This window comes from Ambystoma mexicanum, chromosome 1q, assembly GCF_040938575.1.
Source record: "Ambystoma mexicanum isolate Mex_15411 chromosome 1q, UKY_AmexF1_1, whole genome shotgun sequence".
Taxonomy (NCBI): Eukaryota; Metazoa; Chordata; class Amphibia; order Caudata; family Ambystomatidae; genus Ambystoma; species Ambystoma mexicanum.
In genome coordinates, this window is record NC_090922.1 from 473,519,715 (window position 1) to 473,541,976 (window position 22,262).

The window sequence follows — 22,262 nt, forward strand, 5'->3', positions numbered from 1 at the left end:
TCTACCAAATTTGGCCCCCTTCCTGGATTGCATGCAGCAATTTTCAGGGGTGGCAAGACAACCCCGACCCTCAGATGGAGAAGCTAGACTAAAAACGACCTGGAGAAAGCAAAACAGAAACAGGAATTCCCGGGGCCAAAGATGATCTCGAAGGTTACATAAATCTCTATGCCCAGTGTCATTGGACAAACTCATGCCAGAGGAACTGCGTCTCGAAATAGGCTGAGGTGAATCAGTTCTCCCAACCAGGCAAAATGTGAAAACTGATGTCCCCCTGTGTTCGCCCCTGCCCCCCTTTTCGTCTGTCCCCTCCCAGAGACTAGAGACACGGTTTGGTTTTGTTATTTTCTTTTGTTTGTTAAATCAAAGCTCTAAAAGACACATTTAATGTCTGATGTTATTTCGAAAGCTGTATGTGTAAAAACCAATAAAAAGAAGTTTTGAAAAGAAATTATAATAGGTAAGACACTTGTGCTTAGGCTGCAGTGTTAATTATGGAATTGTATTTAGCCTGGTGTTTCTGCTCGTTGTGTAAAAGCAATGAGCAGACTTGCACCATAGTCTGTCAAATATGGCGGTCATAGTGAGTAATTTAGACTACGAGGTTTGATGTAAGAAGAGACATGTGCCCCCAGTGATGTCAATCCAGCAAAATGCCAGGGTAGTGTAAGGAACTTTACGTACTGAATGAGATACTGGAAGTGACATTGTTATGCGCTCTGGGATGGTTCTTGTGCACAACCATCGCTAAGAGTTTTTTCCCTCCGGATTAGATAACTCTCCCTACACATTTCATCCTAGAATCCGGTGGGATGCTGGAAGGAGAGATGGTTTGGGGACCGGAAATGAGATGAGATTTGCTCATGCATGGACGCAGTGCTTTAAGATCACTACAGTGATGACCAATGGTGGAGCCAGGGGGGGCACTTGCCCCCTGGCTTCAGCCTGGTGCCCGTTGCGTCCCGTTGGAGCTCCCGCTGGGCCTTGCTGTTTGGCAGCCCATGTGCCATTAATTCATCAGGCACGCACACACAGTGTGTGTGCGTCATCTCTCATCTTTGGCTCACTGCTGACTGCCGGTGCCGTGTCCTGAGCGTGAGTGTGTGTGTGTGTGTGTTTGTGTGTGTTTGTGTGTGTTTGTGTGTGCGCGCCAGCCTGAGGCTGAGCTTTGTCCCAACTCGATCATCATCAGAAGCTTGATTCAAATGTTTCCAGCAACCACCTCAAGTGATGGCTGTGAAATTCTCCATCTCAAATACACCCCAACAGACAACCACTGTCTGAACATCATCCTATTATATAGGCCACCATCCCTGATCTCGGAGTTTAATGAAGATTTAACACACAGTTAAACCCATTAAAGGGCCGAAACAGAGAAACATTGGTCTTGGGGGACTTTAACAGATGGTACAGGAACCCCAAGGATAAAGACGCCATCCACTTAAGGATTTTCTCTAACATCCACCAACTCGATTGGATAATCACCAACAATTTGGAGACAAGTGACTTTCAAACCAACCCATGTATTTAGTCAGACCACTTCACTGTCCTCTTCTCGCTGACACTAAATACTCCTACAAGAAATAACAAAAGAGAATGTACTGATCAAAATTTCAAAACTGAATTACAAAAACCTCGAGCCAACACTTCTTGAACAATGTATACTCAATACATTAAAAGACTAATGACGAGGAATCCTACGACAAATTGATCGCAAACATTTCACGTCACACCAACTTAATGGTGAATCAAATAGCCTCTCTAAGAACAAAAACATTTAGACCAAATGGCAACCACCAGAAACGGTTTAATAACATCCTAACCGCCTTAAAAAAAAGAAAAGAGGAGAAGGGAGAACAGATGGAGGAAAAATCCCACCCAAGAAAATAAGGACTGGTGAAAGAGAGTGAAAAAACATACAAAAAAAGCATATGCAACGCCAAAAGAAATCCACGAGGAAATTGTTTTAAATACTAAAATCAATAGAAAAACCCAAGGCATTAGCTCCACCCTTTACTCCATCTAAGGTGGACTGTAACAATGTACAATTAGCCTTCACTGCCAAAGACAACAAAGCCAGGACCCTGCTTCGGGAGGCTCAAAAACAACCATCAGATTAAATATATCACTCAGTAGGAGCATCGATCACATGTCAGTAGGAACCTTGCCAATTTAAAAATGTCACCACAGAAGAAATACTGAGAACCCTAACTTCAATGAGACCTACCACATGTGCAGAAAATGCCATTCCCCCAAAACTAATTTTGGAAAACACCAACATTTTCGCTCCATTCCTATCTAAAATGGTGAGCACATCCTTCCGTGATGGACATGTCCCAGAAAAGCATCAAATCTGTCACTGTCACGCCCTTAGCAAAAAAACCGGATTCAGATCACAGAGACCCCGGCAATCTGAGACCGATAAGTTGCAATTTCTTGCTAAAAGTACTTGACAGGATAGCAACTGCCTAACTTCTAGCGTACGTGGAATACAACAATGTACTACACGATCAGCAATCCGGATTTCCCACAGCATATAGTACTGAGACCACATTGTTGGACCTGCAGTCACACATGCTAAGCATTGTGGAAAAGGGGTACACACTGGTCTACTCATGCTGCTAGACCTTAGCGAGGCTTTCGATCTCGTAGGCAATAATCAACTCAAATCGGCTTTGGCGAAGGTCGCCAATTGCTCCCCAGAACCAATTAGATGGCTAGCCTCTTTCTTGTCAGACAGAAAATCCAGGGTTCACTGGGGTAACAACTTCTCATTTGTGAAGACAATTAACTGCGGCGTGCCTCAAGGAGCCAGCCTATCTCCATTACTATTTAATCTGTACACAAGATTTTTATGCCTGGTCCTCGACAAATTGGATGTCTTTTTCAACAACTACACCAACAACACTCAGCTGGTGGTGGAATTGAGCGGGGACTACGAACAGGATAGCGCAAGGGTGGTGTTACGCTCACCTGGTTCCCACAGGGGCGTCGATCGGACCCGGACAGCTGCGGTCTCCACCAACGTGATGCGTAGTGAAGAGATGACAGTCTGGACTGGCCCGCCTAATCTTGTCTGCTGGACTCGTAGAAGTATTCTCCTGCAAGTGGAGAAAGGGATTTAGCCACCCGTGGACTTTAGTGATGGCCCCCCCAACTGTTCTCGTTCTCCCCACTAATCACCTCCGATATCCCCTCTTGGTAACCTCACCTTATGTTTTTAAATGATGAGCTCTCCATCCTGCATGGCATGCCGGGGCGCGTAGATACCAGTCACTTCACTGGTTTGAAGGTACTGGAGGAATATTGACTCCAGTGTCTATAAAGTTCAAAGTGTTCAATATGTCCGATGTTCACTCTTGTTCCATTCCCTCGTTAGGTTGCAGCTGGGTCCAAAAGAATATTGCCTGGAGGCAGCTGATGGCGTTCAAGTAAGAGTCTGTATTACCAAACACTGTCCGGTAAAAGTTGCATGAGTTTAACTTGCTGTTGTCTCTCCCTTTATAGGTGCGGCATAGAAAGATGCGGCGAATTAAAGGATAATACCTCCGGTGGTAAAGCAGGTAAGCCTATGGTGGCAAAGAGATTGTCTTTGTCAGTTTTCTCTGCTCAACTTGTTATTCCTTTTGTTTTCCCCCCAGGTGCTGGGTTTCGACGAAGAAAATGATGGAGGCAGCGCCGAGTTGAAAGAAGCAGTGGACTGGTGAGTATAACGCGGCGCTGCTGCTGGTGAAGCGACGCGTGCTGAAATAATGTCCTTTCCAGGCTCGGAGATGTGCTGGGTCCGGAATCAGGTAAGGAATCAAATAATGTCCGTGATCTAACCTCTTCTCCTTCCTTTTCCTTTTGTCTAGGAGCTCCGGATTCGAGGCGGGCGTGGCAGAATAGTGGATGCCGACTTGCAGACACTGTGAGCGTTACGCTGCTGGATGCAGAATAACACGAAGCATGAGCTGCTGTTCGGGTGTGGTTTAAATAGCCTGCAAAGTAGTCCCAGGTAAGAAGTTCCTCAGAACCACACCCGAGTAAAAAATAGTCCCTGTAATAAAATAGTCCCATCCAGGCCTCACGTTGGCTTGGACTCATTTGCAGCATGGTCTGCATAAGGTAAGTAAAGTCTATGAACCTGGAGCCTATGGCGCCAGGACTGATTTCTATGATGAGCCTGGCGCCTAAGGCGCCAGGACTGAATCCAAACAGCCCCCAGCCAGGGCTGTTGGGGTTTTAATGAGTATCTGGATGCCTGTTCCCGGGGCTGATGGACTCGATACGGATGCCCGGGGGTAGGCATCATGACAGGTGGAAGAAGTCTACAAAACCATTGAGAACTGGATAAATAACAAATGGCTATGTCTAAATGCAAATAAGACCGAGCCAAACTTAACAGCGCATATCAATCCTTCCACATAAACAACATCCAAATCAAGGTAGTAGACAGAGTAACAACATTAGGGATATACATGGATTCGTCCATGAGTGCCAAAATCCATGTTCTCCAATTAAACAAGAACTGCGCATATCACTTTCGTCTACTCAAGTCAATTCACCCCTACCTGAGCTAAGACAATTGCTCAACAATAGCCAGAGCCACCATCCTATCAAGGCTGGATTACGGCAATGTTGGGAGCAAATAAGTGCCATATCGCCAAATGCCAAAATATCCCAAATAATGCGGTATGGATTATAAAAAGGAAGTCCAAAAAGGAACATATAAGTGAGGATATAAGGAATCTACACTGGTTAGCCGTTGAGGAAAGAATTGCATTTAAGGCTATGACTAACGCTTACCTGGAATCCTCTGGAGCGTAATGCCTTCTCAGGCTGTGAACTTGTACTTCGACACTTTGTGGTTTGCTTTTCTGTAAAAACAATAATAACAATAGAATGGCTATAGCATCTAATTACTGTGAAGGTGCTGCCTTAAAATGTATGCTTTTGTAATTCTCCCCTCTCACCTGTGTTTATGTGTGGAGGTCTCCATCCTGGTTTCAGCAGAAATGTAATACAATGGAGTCTTGGAATGCCGAGGGATCCATACTTGTCTTTGGGTAAAGTATCTTGGGAAAAAACACTGTATTCTTATATATAGCTTGTAATTATTCCTACGTTGGAGAGATCTCTCTTTCTAATTATTAACTTTTCTTTTGCAGGTTCTCAGAATTCGGAAAGGTTTATGGCTGTGGATGTCCATGAAGTTACTTAGGCTGAGGAAACGTTAAACAACGTAAGTTCAACTATACGGAATAACTGCAGTCTTCAGGAAAAGCGCTGAAACTGTGCTGTGAGAAACCTGCAGTACTTCAGGTACGTAAGCTTATTTAACTTTCTTTTGTATTTTTCTATTCAGTTCATTAGTTCATTAAATACCTCCGTTTTATCTGCAGATTTTCAGAAAGCTGAGGAAATTCCTTTCGGATGCCGCGGAGGCGACTTCTGACTGAAGATACAGCGGCTTCGGACGAAAACTTATCAGATGATGCTGCAGCTGTGAGAGAAACTTCTGACAGGAGCTGCTGCAGTAATAAAAGACCACTGCTGACTGAAGATACTGCTTCGAAGAAAACTACGGTTTGGTAAATATTTTCTATAATCTATGAGATTCTGTTGTCTTTTTTTCTGTAAAGCTAATGTCTTATATTTCTCTCCTTTGGCAGGTCCTATGAGGCGAAAGCATTGGTAGAGTTACCCACTGTCAACGGAGAAGATGCGAAGTGAACGCTTCAGCGGAGGTGGGGCTTAAGTAGCTCCCTCTGCAATATCAATGGAACGCACTGTAAGATATGAATGGATCTTGCGGCAGCCATGTTGGAGTATGAGGCCAATGTTGACACTTTGAAAGTCTATGGAAACAGATGCTGGGAGTGCTGCAAATACCATGTAAGCCAGGCTAACACCCACTTTTGACCCAGTGACTGAGATAATGTTCCTGGCTTATCTGGAATGCCTGAATGTAAACTGTGCTCATTGGCTGGGATCATGACAATGACGCTGACAAACAGATGCATCCAGAGGACTGCCCAGTCTTACCTGAAAAACAAATTGGCCCCGAACGTACGAAGACGGACACTCAGGTTGGAGTTAAAAGGTCAAATCGAAATTGCCAGATTAAATAAGGCTAACGGACATGTGAAAGCCTTCCATATTAAAGCATCCACAACCTGCCCATCTCTTTAAGACTAGAACAAAAAAACACAAGCTTCCGGAAAAAACTCAAGACTCATCTGTTCAAATGATAAACCGGTCCAAAGAAACTGATACCCCTAATGACTTTTTGAACACCTTGTCCTGTGATTTTATATGTTTTGTCCCTACGTGTACATGTCAGCGCCCTGATGCTTGCGAGCTGCTGGCGCTATATAAACAAACAAATAAAATAAATAAATAAATAAACTCGTATACCAGCCAGTGGCTGTGTGACTCTCAGGCAGTGGTGGAGCCAGGCTAGTCAACACACACACTCGTCTCTCGCTCACTGTCTCGCGAAGCTGCTTGCATCTTGCAAATTCATGCATTCCAATGCCCATGGCATGCCATGCAGAAAGTATTAACTTGAGTGAGTAGTAGTTGACAGTAAATACATGTATTACTAACTACACATGCATCCATTTCCTGTCCGGCCTCCCCGTGCCTTGCGCCGGTTTCAAATTCCTCATCAGGCTCACTAGGCCTTGGGCAGCCTCGCACTGGAGAAGATGCACACACAGCACTTTATCTGTGGCGGTGTAGGGGTGGTGGTGGACACTGCCAGGCAGGGCCAGGGTACCAGACTTCAAAGACTGAGTCTAATAAAATTACCAATAAAAATAACAACAGCACTCCTTGCTTTCCCCGGGCCAAGCCAACCACACTTAATTGAGGCAATGAGTCCTCCTGACCGTCACCGTCCTGACCAACCTTCACCCGACCTCCCCACCCCCTTCCTGTGTTCCTTTCCTTTTGCTGCTCTGATCCCTGCAGCCACATGCCAGCCGACATGATGATCCGTTTACAAAACAGACAGCGGACGTGGTGTGTCATATCATGCAGCAGGGTGCAGGCAGGCTGCAAAGAGAGAACTGTTGATGTAGATGTGTGCACGTGAGGACCGGGCCTGGCGGATCCAGCCTGGAGGGTGGTGGGTTGAGCCGCGGTGTGTGAGCCTGCACTGCTAGCCTAGGTGGAGGTGCTCATGCATTGAGCCTGCTGCAGAACTGCTCAGTGGCAGTGTGTTGTCAAATTCGCACCATACGTCGTGGAATGAATGAAAATCGCACTATGGTGCGATATGACAACACACTGCTACCCAGTCTGAGTTATTTCCATTGTCCAATTTTCCCCTGTCCCCAGCGGGCCCGGGCAGGGCCGGCCGACCCAGGCCTGCCCTGCAGCTGCGAACCAGGCTGATTTGCCATAAATGTGCCGTGCACAGACGACCCCAAAACAACAAGTGCCACGACATCGGTCGACGTGCGTGCCTTTGCCCTTTGCGATCCCGTCCAGAACACATAACGGTGCCAGCCCAGCAGTGTGCCAGGCAGCCTGCCCCATGCCCACCGCCACCAGCCTGCAGTGCCAGCCAGGAGAATCTACAAAATTTGGGATTGAGGGAGCGGACAAGTCTCTGTCGGAGTCGGAGTGGACTGTGAGAAGATATCAGAATGTAAGTACTGTGTGTGCTGCTGCGCTACCTGCTGCACTTACCAGTTACCGTACGCAGTGAAAAATGTAGGTAACTAACTTACTTTTAGAAGATGCATGTCGAAATAAGCTCAGGGCAACATTGGACTTGTGGGTCGTAGGACGGGTTAAGTATCTGTGGATATTTTGTCATGTTCACAAAAGTAAAAGACGCCTGGCGTATATGTATGGTGATCAGGGTTAAAACTGTGTGTTATATGTACTGTGGGCCCCAGCGGGCGCGGCGCGCCTTGTTCCACGCTGAATATTCTGGCAGAATTAATGTCATAATTGCTATGGTGTGCCTGACCTAGTATTGCGGCCTGCTCCAGACAGTCCTAGAGAGCTTTTCTTGCACTAAACGGACGGTACTGAAGATGGGTCAGGTCTCGGGTTGCCCATTTTACGTTCATATTAGTTGGGTCAGTCAGGTGGCAGGTGCCATTCCGGAGGACGCAGAGTCTTTGTTCACAAATGTAAAGACTTTAGCACTGTTATAATTTATTCTAATAATTTAGTGTGTGCCGTTCATTTTCTTAAGTTTTTCTCCACATATGGACTTGTGGGTCGTAGGATGGGTTAAGTTTTTGTGGATCATATTTTGTTATGTTCACATCAGTAGAACATGTCTGGGGTATATTTATTTGCAGCAACAGTGCCAGGGAAGCATGGATTCAGCTTGCTGCAAGGCCTGTGCTGGGAATTCGCGAGAATGAGGGTCATGCTTGGCAGAGATTGGGGGAATGACCAGACAGAGAGCCATTATTTACCAGTGCATGTGTTAGTAGAGAGCCGCAAATACACTGGTGATTTCGTCATTGGGATGGTGGCTTTGTATTGTACGGGATGGTAAGGAATGAGTGGTTGGATGGCAAAGAATGCTGTGGTTGTGGGAGTCCATTATGAAATAGGTACCACTTGCCCATTCGTGTGATTTGTGCACAGCAATAATCTCACAATTCAATGCAACACGACGTGAGAAGCTCATAAAATAGGTCGTAACAAAGTTTTGTTTCAGTTAATGCATCTTAAAATGTCACTGGACTGTTCCAAGCAGACAGAGTCCGCTCCACTTTGGGGAGGAGAAGTATGCAGATTATCCCATGGTAAAAAATAATGATATCGTTATTATAGCTATGCATTCAATTGAAAGATGGTATATTATCAATAACAGGCTAGAGAAACGTTGATAATAAAACGATAACGGCTGAAACACTTATGCCTTTGCGATTGGCGCAGGAAAGTTAAATTAAGCCAAAGTGAGGTTAAAGTAAGAACAGCTTCAAATCCCAACACAACAAGCTAGTTCAGCCATTCATCAAGCTCTGCGCCCTTAAACTTAGTCCTTCGCAGCTCCATGCTGCTCTCTCTTAATGCATTCACTCTCCCTCCCACAAACCTCCTGTTGAAGTTGAATATGCTCTGTTCTCTCCGTTTTACCCTCTTTTTCTTGTGCTCTGTCTCTGCCTTCCTCAGCAGCTCTGTTTTCCTAGATTCTACCACCTTTCATGTAACGTTTCCCCTCTGCTCAGGGTCGGACTGGGGGGTGTGACAACAGAGGCAGACAGCTGGTTGGAACAGAAATATTATTCTTTATTGACCAATTTAAAAAAAAATTAAGTAAAGCAGATCTTGGATTCAGTACAGCCCAAATTAAAGAGTCCTTGTCAGAATTAAGTCTCTATTACTCTTTGAGCAATGAATCCGGCTCTTTGATATAAACTAGGCCTCCTTCGCCAATCAAGAACACCCGAAGGTAAGTAGTTTACATGTAGGTTTTTTCTCTTAGTTATTAAGTAGAGAAAGCACTGGGGCATCCATCTAGCACAGCAGCTTAGGGCCAACTGACACCAGTAGAACCCAAAACATACATCAACATTCCACCAGAGTCCCAGTGACATCATCATACCAACACTACACCTAGAATGTTAGTGACATCACCACCATCACAACACTCATAGCCATAATCAATCACAGCACAGATTATGACATATGTCCCTCTCTTCAACCAACACAACACTCATGGCCATGATCATGACCAGCACAGATTATGACAATTGCCCCTCTCTTCAATAACACCAACTGGACTCATGGTAGGAATCCACCATAAGTGCAAATACCAGAAATGTTATAGCTCAGAAACCATGTTTACTCCCCCTGAGCCCAAACCACTACACCCCAAGATCTAACCAAGATCTTAACTGGAAAACCGAAAAACTAACTCAAGCGCAAGCTCTCCCCAGAACCTGAGCCCACTCAGCTACAAACCCGCTGAATGAACCACAACATGGAAGAACCAACACCCCGCTATCAACCAGCTAAATAACAACAAGGAGAAGGAACCCAGAAATAAAACTCATGACCAAAAATCATCTGGCTGCCCCTTAACCTAGATACCGGCAGCACCACCCTGAAGAGATGTTTGGTACATCTCTTCACTGCCCCTTGAATGAACAGACAGCACCTAGCTGCCCTTACCCAAAACATAAACAGCACCTCAAAACCACTTAAGTACAGCAATGGCAACTAACTAACTACCCCTAACCGGGCCCTAGACCGCACCTAAATAAACCCTAAATCAACAACAGCACCTCGCTGCCCAACCAACAACCAACAGTACCTGACTGTCCTAAAATCAACACACCTTGCTACCCCATCTAACAGCATGTGGACAGCATCTCACTGCCCCTACAACCCTAGAGTACAGCTTGCAGCCTCTAAAACAACCAGGGCTCCTCGCTGCCCCTAAAACAACCAAACACCAGAAATAACCAGACCCAGAACCAACCAGACTGCACCTCACTAAACTCTAAAACAACCAGGGCGCACTCGCAATATGCCCCTAAAACAACCAAACAACACCTCATTGTCCCTAAAAACACCAACAGCACCTGACTGTCTCACTGTCCCTAAAAACACCAGAAACAACCAGACCGCACCTCACTAAACTCTAAAACAACCAGGGCGCACTCGCATATGCCCCTACCACAACCAAACAACACCTCACTGTCCCTAAAAACACCAGAAACAACCAGACCGCACCTCACAGTCCCTTGAAACACAGACAGCACCTCAATAACCTAAAACCAAAACAACTCGCTACCCCACCTAACATCATATAAACCACATCTAGACGACACCTCACTATCCCTACAACACCAGACAGCACCTCACTGCCCCTAAAACAACCAGACTGCACCTCACAGTCCCTACCACATCAGACAGCTCCCAACTGCCCCTACAAACGACCAGACAGCACCTCACTGTCCCCTCCCAACTGCCCCTACAAACGACCGGACAGCACCTCACTGTCCCCACACACCAAACAGCACCTGACTGTCCCTAAAACACCAGAACACAACCAGGCAGCACCTCACTGCCCCTAAAACAACCAGACAGCACCTCCATAAACCCCAAACCATTCCTACAAACACCAGACAGCACCTCACTGCCCCTACAAACTACCAGATAGCACCTCACTGTCCCAACACCACACAGAACCTGACTGTCCCTAAAACACCCAAAACACACCAGAACACAACCAGACAGCACCTCACTAAACTCTGAAACAACCAGGGCGCACTCGCAATATGCCCCTAAAACAACCAAACACCTCATTGTCCCTAAAAACACCAAACAGCACCTGACTGTCTCACTGTCCCTAAAAACACCAAACAGCACCTGACTGTCCCTAAAAACACCAGACATCACCTCACTGTCCCTAGAACACCATGCAGCATCTCACTGCCCCTAAAAACAACCCGACAGCACCTCCCATTCCCTGAAAAACGACAGGCAGCACCACACTGCCCTTTAAAATGACCAGCACCTAACCACCCTTTAAATTAACCACGCAGCACCTCACTACCACTTTAAATTCCCAGGGAGCACCTCACTACCCCTTAAAACTCCAGATCATCCACACATAACCAGGGGACAAACCACAACCAACAGAACACACCCCCAGGACAACATGTGAATCCCAAGAAAATAATTTTAAATAACGTCATGGCGCCAAGGTTCTTGCGCCACCCCCCAAAATATCCTCCAAGAAATGCACAACATAAATGCAAATCCTCTGCGCCACAATCCCTGCACCAATCCCAGCATGTGCATGAAGTGAAAGCACCTCACTGCCCCCAAAATTGACCATACAGCACCTCACTACCCCTAAAAGTACTGGAATCATCCACACATAACCTGGGGAAATGCCCCTACGAACACGACAACAAAACACTGCAGGACAACATGTAAAACACACAGTAAGCGATACCCAGATCAAGTCCATGGCGCTAAAAACCCTGCGCCATACCCCCACCCACATGTCCACTTCAGCCAACCTGCAAAGGAAACATTGCATAAACAACTTACAATGTCCCATGGACCCCACACCCACGAGTCCATAGTGAAAACCCAAAAGGCATGTCCTAACAGCAGGCCACACACAAACACGACATCAGTACATAAATGACAGGCCATAAACTGCTAACATCAACCCATGACCCGAACCAAATTGTACTAAACCCAGAGGCCACAACGTAAACACAAACAGCATTAACCAATACAACCGGCCTCACCAAACATGTACCTCTATTTAGTGACTTGTCGGATCCTTCATCACATTACTTATTCCCCACTGGTCCGGATCCAGCGCCCGCCACCTTGCCAGCCTTCTTGTGAAATCACCTGCAAGTGGCATCCACCGTCTTCCAGCACACACCCTGTAGACGTCCATCAATCCAGACACGATCACCAAGCTTCCCTCCATTTCCAGTAACAAATGACTTCTAACATCAATGCAATCCGACCTTGCTACCCTTCTTGTGAAATCACCTGCAAGTGGCATCCACCGTCCTCCAGCGCACACCCTGTAGACGTCCATAAATCCAGACACGATCACCGAGCTTCCCTCCATTTCCAGTAACAAATGACTTATAACATCAATGCCATCCATTCCCTCCCGTTGTGCCAAAAAGTCACTTATTTAATTACTGCCCGGACTATTTGTGGAGCACGAAACTCTGGCAAATGTCCCACTCCAACAGCTGAGCATTTCCAAAACACAACGGCTCCCACATCCAGCACCGGCGTAACCCTCATGAGGAACGTTGCGTTCCAAACAAACGCCAGAGAGGCATTCAACGTTGCGTTCCAGCTTATGTTGCTGGAACGCCAGTCCGAACGCGAGTCCTCCTCCAATCAGCGTCGGCCCTCCTACAGCCGACGTCATCATAGCTGCTCCCGACACCATGAAAGCAACATCGCTGCCTGGACCCGTTGCTCCAGCAGTCCGGCGCTCCGTTGTTTCTTTATACTCAATAACAGCTCGCAGAGCACTTTGTCCGATGGCCTCTGCGCTCCTACCCACAGCAGAAATGCCCACATTAATACGGCGCCGCCCGGCCACCGCAACTGGGACCCCTTCATCACCCATCCTGCCCATCCAACACAATGGGGCAACCGGAGCCTCAGCAACTGCTGCGCCCCCGTTCTCAGGTTCCAACGCAGAGCGCCCGCCAGCAACTTTCACTGACCTATTTCCAGTCCTGCACCGACCTAAGTGCAGCACCTCCAGCTCACCTGCAGAGCGCCTACCAGCCATTGAGCGCTCCATCAGACTCTGGACAGCCCCACCAGAGTACACGAATCATCGGCTGCTTCAGGCAATGGGCCACCTCAGGCCCGGCGGCACCTGACCATGGACAGCTCCTCCTCCGCTCCTCAGTACAAATCCCAAATCATCCTGGGACCGCAACCAATTCTTCTCAGCTCTGCCTCAGAACTCACAGGGCCCTCGTAGTTAGGCCCTACCACTGCCTCTGTCACCGGTTGCTGTGAACCCTCAGAATCCCCCACCTGGATCCTGTCCTGGACCTTCACTGCACCGCCCGGCCTGCACCTTGTTTCTGCTTGATGAATGGATGTCACCCTCGAAGGCAGTGCTTCTCACCTACTGCCCCTTCCCAGCAGGACCATCCTCATCGCCAGTGATATAAACTAGGCCTCCTTCGCCAATCAAGAACACCCGAAGGTAAGTAGTTTACATGTAGGTTTTTTCTCTTAGTTATTAAGTAGAGAAACCACTGGGACATCCATCTAGCCCAGCAGCTTAGGTCCACCTGACACCAGTAGAACCCAAAACATACAACATTCCACCAGAGTCCCAGTGACATCATCATACCAACACTCCACCTAGAATGTTAGTGACATCACCACCACCACAACACTCATAGCCATAATCAATCACAGCACAGATTATGACACTCTTCTCCTTTTTCTCGGATCAGGTATTAAGTAAGGTCTCCTCTGTAGCCTCTGCTTCTTAGTCTTTGTAAGCCCACCGGCTTTCCTGTGCTCCTTCCTCCACGTCTCTATAACACAAACCAGAGTGATCCGTCAGTCCTACTTCCTGCGTGGGTTTAAATACACGTTTCAGTGATCCAATCAGAGTAGTTCATCTCAGGTAGTCTATAAAACCTCCCCCAAGCCCCGCCCCCTTTTCTCAGAGACAGCCATGGTTCCCGGTTCCCGCTTTCGCTACCCCTCTTCTCTGCGTTTGAATTTTCAATGTGCAGGTAAGTGTGCTGGGGTCGTGTTTTATTGTATTTAATTGCTAGCCCTCGATGGTCCAGTGTTGACCCGTTACTCATTGGGTTTCGCAAGTTTTCTTCCTGTGGCACCTCGCTGCCCGAGGGGAAACTGGTGACCGATGGCTCTGCCTCCGTCGAGTTCCGGACAAAAGTATTGTAGCGGGGCTCCTTCCATGAGTCACTGCACTGTGGCTGTTCGGTTCTTGTTCCTGGTATCGGGACCGAAGTTGACTCAGCCGCGTACGGCTGAGCAGGCTTTTCATACCTTGCTATTCCACGGCAGTACAGTGTTAATCCCTCCGTTTCTTTGGAGGCTTTACGGCAACGGACTGATTCCTTATCTGCCTGCATACTGATTTTTACCCCTGCGGTGGATATGCCGTTGCTTTTACTCATGCCGTTGTGTCCCCACAATGCCGTTGTGTCCCCACCATGCCTCTGGGGACCCTTCCTTGTGCATAACGGGCTATTCCACCTTTAATCCCGTCTTGTTCTGTGTATATTCTCCTGGATCCGCCTGGTTTATTTGGTTTGTGTGTAATCTTGGGTTTGTCTGGTGACACGTGTTTTCTTGCTTCCCCTTACAGTGGGCAAAATTGTCTCGGGCACCAATGAAACAGTTGGCCACCGTTACAAATGTCAATTCATTCCTTTTGTGAAAGACTGTTTCAGTAGCAACCAGGACAAGGGGGGATGTTTTTATAAAATGTGATGCAAATTGTGCACTTTAAATAATATTTATTCAGTAATACTGGTCAAAACTACTAGCCATATGGTGAAGTAACTTATCAAAGTGACCCACAAATAAGTGCCTGTGCCCCACTTTGACCCCAAGTACTGTTCCACACAGACAGTGCTTATTTGATTATTTTTGTTCTATTGTAGCTATATATAAATATTTATTTTGTCACTAAAGCATGCAGAGCTTGCAGGAAAACTAATGTCTCACGACGCCACCACGTCCCAAGCCTTAATGCAATTGAAATCTCAGCTCCATCGAGTTTCAAAAATAAGGCGACATTCAGATACTGTCTGTGTGTTAGCATACGTGTTAAATAAAAAATAAAAAACTTTTTTCCATATATAGTTTAGAAGGGCAGGCATCCGCAAAATTGTTGGGAGCTAAACAGTACCTCCTGCTGCTTTCAAATAGCCTAGAACCTGGTAAACCTGGCGTCAACACCTACCTACCACCACCAGTCGTTATGTTTGATTCATCAAACCACCCTGAACCAGTGGCATACAAACATACCTACATAACATTAACATTCGATTGGGAATGAATACAGTAAGGCATAACTTCAAGACATTTAAGCATAATAGGTCTATATAAGGGACAATAAAAATTGAAGTGTGTATACATTATATTTGTGTTTAGTTAGAACCACCTTATTCATCGAGGTTGCTACTGTGCGGAGTATCAACTACAAGTTCAAATGGATAGCTAATCGGTGTTGCTTTCCTTTTCTTTCTGCAGAAGTAGGTAATAGAGCAACATGAATCCAGAGTCGTTATCAGCTGTTAAACAGAAAATGTCTGGTGCCACAAGAGGGAAAGTTATCAGATAACAGAAGCAAAGGTAGATTATTGGCCATTCAAGTTATGCCAATGTTCTAAACCACTGAATGAGGTTATCGTAGTTACAAGATTCTTTCAATCCTTGTTTTCAGAACTCAGCAGGGAAACCCCCTCCATGCTGTCCCTCATGCTTCTGGTGATGAACATCTGTCTACGGCTTCTCTTCCTATCACGATACATTCCACAGATCACCCATCATGTACTGGTAGATTCTCTGTAGTAAAGCAGCGTTTAGTATATTCTCCTAGAAGTAACTGTCTTTTTTGCTTTGCATGTTGGCTATTTGCGGATAAAAACCATGAGCACTTTTCAAAGGTTTGGTCTGACCCTAGCTGTGGTTATTCCAATTTTAAAAGCTAATAAAAGCTGAAAGGAAAAGAAATAAAAACTGAAAGCAACTGCTTGATGCTATATTGTATCTCGCCAAGCACCGGATGCCTCTTTGTGGACATACAGAAGATGCGGGATTGGGATCTACGTCCAATGAAGGCCATTTTTTGGAGTTACTCAAGATGATTTCCAAGTATGACAATGTTTTAGCACAGCATATTGCTAATGGTAAGCCGAATGAAACCTACTTGAGCCATGACATCCAGAATGATTTTATTAGTGCACTAGTGAAAGAGACGATGCACGCTATCCTTGAAGTTAAATTGGCCAAATTCTATAGTGTCATTGTTGACTTTGCAATAGATGCCAGCAGAGTTGATCAATTTTCTTTATCTCTTAGATATGTTACATCATCTGGTCATGCTGCTGAACATTTTGTATCATTTGCTGAACTCCCTGGAGTAGAATCAGCAGACTTTTATGGCATTGACTTTAGAGTCCCTGGAACTAGAGGTCTCCTTGATCCATGGACAGGGGTATGATGGTGCAAGCACTATGTCCGGATGTATTGCTGAACTGTAAGCACTTGTGAAAGAAATCTTGCCCAGAGCTATGTATGTTCACTGTTGTGCGCACAATTTAAACCTTGTACTGATTGATGCTGCATAGTCAAAGAAGTTATTTTTTGGTACATTTGAGGCACTGTACACTTTCCTTACTGGCAGTCTGCCTCGCTTGAAAGTTCTGCAGGAAGAGCAACAGGAGTATGACCTACAGGAAACAGCCCTGACATGAAAAAAGCTATCTGACACTAGATGGGTGAGCCGTAAAAGGGCAGTAGATTCTGTGAAACAAAACCTTGTACCAATTAGCACAGCCTTTGGGATGCATAGGTGCTTTGGAACACAATTGAAACCTTAGAGTTTAAATTCCTAATACGTTTTTGGCACAAAGTGCTGCAAACTGTACATACACTGTCAACATATTTGCGAAGTAGTTAGTAAGTACAGAACGCATGGTTGTGACATGCTGTAAGGAACTAGAGAAGCTTTGGTCAGATGATATATTTGATCAGTTTAAAACAGATGCCAGAAATATGGCTGAAGAGTGTGGGACATCAACACACTTTCAAGAAAAAAGGAAGAGGGCTAAGAAAAGAGTTCATGATGAAGTAGCTGATGATAATCCTTTAGAGAGTCGGAGGCATGCACTCAAAATAGAAACCTTCTATGTTCTGGTTGATACCTTCGTTGCTCAAATGACAGAGGTTTCAAGATTTTAGAAATTCTGTGCATAAATTAAACCTTTTACTAGGTCAGATAATTCTGATGCATTGAAAGAGTTAGCTACATTGTATGCAGGTGATGACTCTGTGCCCGACGCTGTGGAAGAGTATTCTTCTTTTTGTGCACTGTATGGGGAAATATTGTCTGAAAACAAGCAGTTGATAATAAACGATGTGCTGCCTTTTTTTAGAGCAATTGACATGCAGGTTGTTTACCCAAACCTTTCTAATTTGTACAGAATATATCTCACTTGGCCTGTAAGTAGTGCCGCAGCAGAACAAAGTTTTAGCAGGCTGAAGTTCAATGGGTGAAGAGAGACTTTCCAATTTAGCCTTCCCAAGTATTGAAAGAGACCTGACTGACTCTGGGGACTTTGATAAAGTAATTCAGACATTTGCTTCAATGAAACCACGCAGAAAGGCTTTGTAGCGCGGATGCCCCATAGGTTTTTTGCTGCGGCAGAGGGCTTCTTGGTCCTAATCTGTCACAGCAAAACATCTTCAGGCACATTAGTCTTCCGTAGCCTGCAGCCGCATGGGACACATTCTCGTTCTCACCTGGCATTTGAAGGAACAGTTTCATCCTCATTAAATGTATTGTATATGTTTGTGTTTATTTATTGAGTCGTTATGCAGCAAGCATTTGATATTAGGGATATTTATTTTCAGCTCAAATGTTTGTCACATGTTGGCTTTTTGGTACTAAGAAATGTTTGCAAAAGATATTGTACTGATGCACTCATGTAATAATGACAATTTTTTTAAAAAAAAATGTATTTGTATTTAATCTGTTTAGATTTTTACAAAAGGGTATAAAGTTGTGATTGTGCATTCACTGTAAAGCGCTCAGACGAAGGTTCTCAGCAAGAGGTAAGAAAGAAAGAAAAGCTCTGCAGTTAACTTGCCTTGATCTGTTCTAGGATGGCTAATCCTGTTGAGGTTGAACGCCCTTCTCCAGAGCGATGTTGAGGAGTTTAGTCGTTGCTATTAGCCATCTAGTTTGGGCTCCTGTAATAAGGCGGTTCCACCAAGTATCTTCGTCATCGACGTAAGAGTTTGTAACCAGGGGGCCGATGAAAGCTTTTCTTTCTTGGTCCATTGTCGGACAGACCATCAAAAGATGTCTAATTGATTCAGTGGATTGTGGATCTTTCAAAGTCTGCATGCTTTTTGAGCTGACGCTGTTCGAATTGCTGAGATTTATTGAGTGGGTAAGAGGTTTAGACAAGCTTTCAATAAAGTTTTCATTGATAGTTTACTAGGGTATTTTATGCAGTACCTCATGGGTTGTTTAAGGTTTGTTGAAGACCGGTGGCAGGTGGGCTAGTAGTTTGTTCGACACTGCTTTCTCATTTGTTTTTATCCAGTCTAGCCATTCCATTTTCGCTTTTATTCGTAATGGATTTTGAATTAGTTCGTCTTCAGAACAGGATATCTCTTGCAGTATAAGCCTTTGTGTGTTAACCCAGTTGTTTAGGAATTTGTTGCTTCTGTTGGCGATTTCCATGGCAATCATGTGATATATTTCTAGACTCTCGGGATTCTGGATTTTCCTGAAGAGCTGGATGGTACTCTGGGCCACCACTGCCTCTAGGGAAAGTAGACCGAGTTCACGTCTTATTACCGCAGCGGCTGTATATTTGGTTATGCCTAGTACTGTTCTCCAGATATAGCCTTCCAGTTTGGTCCACAGGCTAGATGGAATTGCAGGTGTTGCGTCCATGCCGTAAGTTAGTGATGGGATTACTTTTGACTTGTAGAACTGGATAGCCGGAAGCAGGCTGTATTTACCGAATTTTCGTTCCACTGCACGTAGTTGTGCGGTTAGATTTTTTGGCTTGGTCCATAAGGCTTGCTGCATGGTCACTTCTCTCTTGGAGCTGTCGATTTCAACTCCCAAATATTTGAATGTGGAAACGATTTCGATTTTCGAATGATCTAGGTACCACTGCGGGGTGTCTTTCCTTTTGTTACCTTGTTTTTGGAGGATCAGTATTTTTGTTTTTGATTTGTTGATCTCCAGGTTGTTTTCCTTGGTGTATTTGGCCAGGTTGTCAAGTTGGCGTTGGAGGCCCACCTGTGTGTGATCCAGTATGATCAGGTCGTCAGTATAAAGAAGTCTAGTGACCCTTGTGTTTCCGACTTTCGGTGGAAATGATCTAGTCGACTCTTGGGAGGTCTTGAAGTCACCAAGAAAAGATATAAAGAGTGCAGGTGCCAATGGGCACCCCTGTTTTACTCCGCGGTGAGATGGAATATGGCTGGAAAGTAGTCCATGTTGGTTCAATCGGACAGAGACACTGGTGTTCGAGTGGAGGGCGATGATGGGGTCGAGGATTTCTTTGGGGCAGTTCCACTCCTTCAGTTTCTACCACAACTTTGTTCTATCGACTCTGTCGAAAGCCTGAGATAAGTCCACAAAGGCGAGGAAAATTCGTGGAGCACCTTGGAGAACTTTTTCTTTAAGGATGTTCAAGATCATTATGTTGGCACCAGTGCTTGCGTTTTTCTGGAATCCCGTTTGGAGCGGGTCTGCCGCCGGTGACGATCGTGCCCGATTCTGGAAATGAGTCAAGAGGATTGTTGCGAAGACCTTGCTGATAACATCCAGCAATGCTATGGGGCGGTAGGTAGTTGGAGGGGTCTTCCCTAGTACCTTTTTTGAAGATTGGAACAATGACTGCTTTGGTCCATGAGTTTGGGAGTATCTTCCGTTCTTTGCAGTCTCTAAATAGCATACTCAGGACCGCTGACCAGGCCTCGGGATGTTGCTTTAAATCAAAGTTTGCTAGGCCGTCCGGTCCAGGTGCTCTCGACATTTTCAGTTTTAAGATGACTTTTTTTATTTCTTCTTTATCAGACAGATCGACCCAGGTCCCATCAGTAGGATGGTTTGTTCTATCCATAGTGGAAATATGGGCCTTGAAGAGTTGCGAGAAGTGGGTGATCCAGCTGTCTTCCGAGACTGCATTTGTCATTTGTGCGTTGGGATGGTGGTTTGTTTTGTTCACAAGTGACCAAAATTCTCGAGTTTTTTTGTTAGCTAGGTCCTTGAGCATGTTTTCTGCGTCTGATTGATAGAGAGCACCTCTCGAATTTCAGAGCCATTGCTTGTAAAGTCTCAGCTCAGTACGGTAGGATTCCCATAGCGTTGTTGTGTTCAAGGTCGCTGCTTCTTTTTTTAATTTCCTAAGGTGGGCTTGTCGGATCACCAGGGTCCGGTTGTACGTGTGATTATGATTAGATGAAGAATTGTGGGGTTGTTTCCAAGGTTTTTTATAGGTGAGGAGCAGTGGGATGTAACTTTCCCTGAAAGATGTATACAATTGTACTTAAGTTGTTTGCTAATATGTAGCTTTGTTTCAGGAGGATCCATATGTCTGTTGTTGGGACAAAAGATTATTTTTGGTCCCACTCCCAATCCGGTATTCTATTGTTATTTATGTATAATATGTCAGGAAAAATAGCTTGTTTGTACCAGGCAGACAACCTTGCGTAAATAATGTGTCACAGAATCTTGGACAATTATTAAAATGTTTTTCCTTTGCAGTCTGTGGTTTTGTATTGCTTGGCCTGGTTACCACCAGCACAGTATGGTATATTGCTTGCTTGCAAATGTTTATTGAATTGTTATTTTTTGCCTTGCTGATGGATAGCTCCGATTCAGATCCCTAGATTTCATTGTCACATTGAAATTAAATTTTAATTGGACGTTTCCTACATAACAAATATGTGGTGTGTAACTGATAATAGGTGTGGTGTGTAGTGCAAGGTTTTATAAATGAAATGTTTCAGGTAAAAAACTCTGCCAGTTTTTCCTTGAATATTAAGCGTGAACAGTTCCTAGTTAATATTACACCCTCAAAATTAAGTAAATGGTAGTGACCCTGACCCCTGGCTCAACCGCGACCCTTAGCGGACCCGACCGTGGCACCCCCCAGCACCAAAACCTAGCTCCGCCACTGGTGGTGACACACGCAGTATAAAAGCCAAATAACATAACATGTGCAGAGAGCGATGGCCTCAGGGTTGTGATCAATAGAACCCTTTGTGTACCTGCGGTCGCTATCCGACTGCTGATTCAACCACACATCATGTAGGAAGGCAGGGTTGCCGCCAAGCAGGGAACAAAGGTGTTCAATGGAATAAAGAAGTCTGAAGATAGCACATCGTGTTTGTCATTATTTGTGTCGCATTAGCATTGCATGTCTGATTTCGACACATCAGATATCACATGACATTTGACGTTTACAGCATTACAGGAAGTGATGCCATATGACATTTTGCCCTGGTGACATCTCAGGAAGTGACACTGCAATAGAACTCTTTTCGAGCTTGTCGGAAGCGGGCAGTGATTCGATCTAGTGCGGCTTGACGAACTGACCAGCTTGACAAGCGTACGCACATTGCAAGGTCTTTCCTCACAACGCCAGGTTTGGCTGAGTGCTGCTTCCCATGTGAGAGATCGTGTGAGACCGCTGAGAAAAGCGCAGAGACGTGCTGTGGTGCATAGAGTTTGCAGCCAGTATTTTAACACATTTTACCTAATTTTATCTATTTTAACATATCTAATTTGGTATTTTACTCAGCCTCACTGCGGCTGAGGCGGCTGTGGTCTCGGCCCCCCCTCTCCCTCTTGTGGGAGAGTATTCAAGCTCCAGGGCTACAAGATTGTGGAGGGGTGAAGCTTGGTGGAGCTTGGAAGTCAAGGGCAGCGTGTTGCAATACATTTAAATATGGATTCACTAAATTATAATCTAGTTTCCATCAGCAGTGCACAGCCCTATGAATTACTTTCACCTATTGTATGATACATTCAATGA

The 22,262-nt window shown here is 45.3% G+C and overlaps 1 protein-coding gene and 1 long non-coding RNA gene across 2 annotated transcripts in view; one reads left to right on the forward strand and one right to left on the reverse strand.

Annotated features, from left to right (window-relative positions):
* LOC138528930 (interferon-inducible GTPase 5-like) overlaps window positions 1-22,262 on the reverse strand; it is a 328,797-nt gene that overhangs the window by 254,633 nt on the left and 51,902 nt on the right. The window lies entirely within an intron of this gene.
* Window positions 14,145-20,988, forward strand: LOC138528972 (uncharacterized). The gene is made up of 3 exons (XR_011284345.1): window positions 14,145-14,231; window positions 15,724-15,825; window positions 15,917-20,988. It is a non-coding gene; the product is annotated as an uncharacterized lncRNA (long non-coding RNA).